This window comes from Sceloporus undulatus, chromosome 1, assembly GCF_019175285.1.
Source record: "Sceloporus undulatus isolate JIND9_A2432 ecotype Alabama chromosome 1, SceUnd_v1.1, whole genome shotgun sequence".
NCBI classification, from domain to species: domain Eukaryota; kingdom Metazoa; phylum Chordata; class Lepidosauria; order Squamata; family Phrynosomatidae; genus Sceloporus; species Sceloporus undulatus.
The window spans coordinates 190,588,239-190,593,011 of NC_056522.1; positions in this window are offsets into that span (position 1 = coordinate 190,588,239).

A 4,773-nucleotide genomic window follows, 5' to 3' on the forward strand; every position below is an offset into this window, starting at 1 on the left:
TGTCATCTTTCGGCCGTTGAGGGAGAGGCAGGCCGGCCCAGCTCATCAGGGCGGGCTGAAGACTGAGTGCCCTCCCTCCTAACTGTGCATCTATCGGCCATTGAGGGAGAGAGCAGGCCGGCCCTGCGTCATCAGGGGCTGGCCTGAAGATACATGTATCTTAATTGTAGATTTTTTTTGTAGATTTTATTGATATTGCTGTGAACCGCCCTGATCTATGGAAGGGCGGAGTATAAAATAATAATTTATTATTATTTTATTAAAGAAGCCAATCTTCATGAGTCTCCACTCCTCTCAGATGGTTTGCCACGGATGTAAGTGTTATCTTATTAAACAGGTCATTATCTTATCTCGTCTAATCTGCTGTTTCCAACAGTTGTCATATCTCCAATATAGTGGAACTGATGGTCATATCCATCTTGCTTGTCACTAGTGTCTATATCAGAGAGAGAGAGAGAGAGAGAGAACCTCTTAAAGAGGTTTAATTTGTTAATGTGACTACATGTGCTACTGCAGGTTTTTAATAACAAGCTATTTAATTTTGTTGTGCAGGTTATAAAGCAAGTTTTGAAGGTGGTGAAAAGTGAAACTAAGGTATGCATCTTCCACAACCAGGTGCCTGTATCCCTCTGTTCTCTTCGCCTACAGAGAGTGTGTAACATCTGAAGGGAAAAAATTAAACAGAAAACGAAGCTATGAAAGATAAGACTAGGAGGTACAAAGGTTATATGGTGTGTATGCCCAGGAGATGTTTTAGGAAGGACTAGAAGTCTTATCCATCACTGGTTAACAACCAGGAAAAGATGAGCAGCATTATTAAGGATGATTCGAAAGGCTTCAGCAAAGACGCGATTCCATGAGCCAGATTGTGCAATTGGAAGAAAGTGAATAAAGATGTAGTGAAATCTGGATGAAGGAAGAGGTGAGGGAAAATAACGTATATCAGTTAGATGAAAGTTCAGGAACAACAGAGCCGCCCTCTCCAACCTAGTGTCCCCCAAATATTCTGAATTCCAACTCCCATAGGCTACATGGCCAGCGGTGAGAGTCTGGGAAATGAAATCCAATACCTGAGGCCTTCAGGTTGGAGAAGACTATCAATGGAGCTATCCATGATAGATAAGACTAGAGAGGTCCGAAGTATAAGTGTCTGTGTGTGTGTGTGGAGAAGAGGAGGCAGTGGTTGTGTCCCACTGGTGATTTGCTTTCATGTTTCATTTACAAGTCCACTACTGTTTATAACTACAGAAAAGATGAGTAGATACTTCAATGAAAACATTTTTCATTGATAGTCTTGAGCCCTGGTGGGGAGAAAGTATGTGAAAACATTTTAGCAACATAAATGGGTCCAGTCTTAAGATCTTTTCAGTCCATAACCACCATAACCACATATTTTATCTCTTCTTGTTCTTGAAATGGAAGTGGCATCATCTCTCTCTCTCTCTCTCTTTCTTTCTCCTTCCCCAATTTCCCTCCCTTCCACCCCGTCTTGCCCACTCCAGACCTTCCACAGGCTCATTGTCAATCTTATCCGGTGATCAGAGTCTGCCGTTTCTTTTCGGAGTGAGCTAAAGGGATTCCAAGGATTTCACTGATCGAGAGAGACTGCCGTGGAGAGATTGAGGAAGTAAGAACCTTTACCAAAAACCACACTTATGTATTTATTACACTCCTTGTGTTTATTTTTTTGCCCTTTAGGGTTTGTCCAAGACTACATGAGCTGCATGAACTTCTGAGGCCGACTAAGGGGTTTTTTTTGTCATCAGAGGCGTATAAATCTCAGCAGTTCCTCCTCACTGGCAATAAAAATACAACACTTGCAATAAACTAACAGTTTTCTACTCTTTTGTGATACCAAAAGGACAATGCTAGTTGAAGAGGCTTGCACCATTTGATCAGTTTACTCCGGTTTACTTTCTGTTTACATGTGTGTGTTGATGCAGCAGAGATTTGATGGGTAGTAGTCTGTGGCTGGATGCAAGTATTTGAGCTTTGATTTAGTAAGTTCTTATTTGTGTTTGTAATCTAGCTTTACCACGTTGTTATGTCCAGCTTGGGCTGGTGCCCTTTTGTACTACACAAGTTAGCCCTATGATTCCACTTCATCTGCCATGGTTGCATCCTAGAGTTTCTAATTCAAAGAAGTAACTTTTTTGAACTCTGTCTGACTGTTCCTAAGTAGGGCACCTGTCCTAACAGTGCAGTCTTATCATTACATGAAGAAGGCAACGTTGTGAATCAACCTGCTAATCCAAGTTTGGAGTTTGCAGCATCCATGTGCTGCATCAATAGAAGTATGTGTCTAGATCAAGAGAAGTAATGTGCTACTGTATTCTGCTTTGGTCAGGCCCCACCTAGAATATTGTGTCCAGTTCTGGGCGCCACAATTCAGAAAGGAACTTGAGAAACTGGAACGTGTCCAAAGGAGGGTGACAAAATGGTGAAGGGTCTGGAAACCATGTCCTATGAGGAACGACTTAGGGAGCTGGGGATGTTTAGCCTGGAGAAGAGAGGTTAGAGGTGATATGATAGCCCTGTTTAAATATTTGAAGGATGTCATATTGAAGAGGGAGCAAGCTTGTTTTCTGCTGCTCCAGAGAACAGGACCCGGAGCAATGGATGCAAGCTACAGGAAAGAGATTCCACCTCAACATTAGGAGGAACTTCCTGACAGTAAGGGCTGTTCGACAGTGGAATGCACTCCCTTGGAGGGTGATAGAGTCTCCTTCCTTGGAGGTCTTTAAACAGAGGCTGGATGGCCATCTGTCAGGGATGCTTTGATTTGGATTTCCTGCATGGCAGGGGGTGGACTGGATGGCCCTAGTGGTCTCTTCCAACTCTATGATTCTATGTTGCCTGCTACCACAGAAGCAGCTTCCCACACCCTGCCTTCACCATTTCAGTCCATCTATAGTAGGGATGAATGTGACAAACTGTTTTCTGTGTCCTTTACTTCTTTCAGGTTGGCTCCCTCCTCATATAAGTACATGTTAAAGGTCAAGTGGACTCTGCTCTGCCTCTTGATGGGTTGTGGGATGGTCATCTCTATTAGTCAAGAATGTGATAGTCACAATTTCCCATTGCCTGCATTTAACAAAAGGGAAGCCAGTGGTGGGAAGAGCCAGGTGACAAGTCTCCAGCGCAGCATGGAGTTTGGTTCCAAGTCCCACCATTGTACTGTACTTCGATACAGTTGTACATTCTTTCACATTTTTGTGCTGCTTTTAATTTTTTTAATTCCAAAGCTGTTTACAGTAGTTAAAAAAATAAAACCAAACACAGTTAAGAAAACTGTGATAGAAGAAACATATTTCTATAAAATTACCAGGGGTGACTGGCAAGATTAACAATTAGAAAAATAGTTTGCAAACAAATGATGATGGAAACATCTGGCACAAGGAGGCAGCCTGATCTGATGAAAAGTGTGTTTCATGTGATGGGTGCCACAACCAAGAAGGCCTTCCTCTGCATTGTAGGCACATGGATACTGCTAGGCAGCAGAACAGTAAGCATTCCCACAGAACATAACAGCTGGGCTGGTCTACACAGAAGAAGGCAATCTCCCAAATTTCATACTTTGTGTTCAGTTCACTGCATATGAGCATGCTGTTTGGTTTTGCTTCCAAAAGATAATGACACAATCAGGTTGTGAGACTTTAAAATATCATAGGACTTTTTAAACACAAAGACAACATATGTGATATAATTGTTTTAAAAAACTGACATTTAAATATGGTATAGAACACTTTTAAGACATCTGCTTTCAAAGTTCCTAATAAGATTACCAGTAATTGTTCTTTCTTGTCTTATTTTTAGGAAATGAAAGGCTCACAAATGGTGTTTGAACGGCATGAGTTCACCGTTGCAAAGGTCCTGATAATACCATCTGCTGTTTCTTTTATACCTACAGTGATGAACTACCAAGGCTAGGGTTGGGGTTTGGATGTAGTTTGACAGTTCCTACAAAAACTTTCAGGTGCTTTTCTGCTAGGCAAACTGACATCAGGTGCCAATAGTGACACGAGTTCATCCTGAACAACTTGTCTTGGAGCATAAATCCCTCCCCTTTGTTATTGATACTTGTGTCTGCAGTGTCCAGAAATGCAATTGGCTTCCGAAGTCATATTCACATGGGTGCCACATGGTTCAAACATGCACCATATGGCTACCAATAGCCATAGCTTGGTGAAGATACTTGTTTGGATTACACCTCCCAGAATCTGTACCCTAACATGGGCAATAGTTCTTGGGACTGGGACTTCTGGCAGTTGTGGTTCAAAACAATAACTTTTCTAAGCCCTGATATATAATGCCAGAAATATGGTGAAGGCACCAGAGATACTGTGCCTATATGTCATTGCTGGGGAGGGCTAGAGGGAGCGTGAGGCTGCATTAATATCCAGTTCTGGGGGCTTCTCATGAGGCATCTGGTGGACCACTGTCTGAACAGAATGCTAGACTAGTAGAGCATTGATCTGATCCTGGAGGCCTCTCCCACTGTTCCTGTTTTTGAATAGACACATCACCTGAAAGCATCAGCACCATAACAAGGAAAACAAGAAGGAAAGAAGCAGTGGAAGGATCACAATGTTGCACATGTATGCATTTTCTCATGCATAGCTGGAAATCACAGAGCAATTTAAGGCTCATCCCAGCACACTATCACAATGCCCTCTAGATTTTTTTAGATTCCAATACCCATGAGCCTCAGCCAGCATGGCTAGAAGTCAGGAAAGCTTGGAGACGCAGTCCAAAACACCTGGAATACACCAT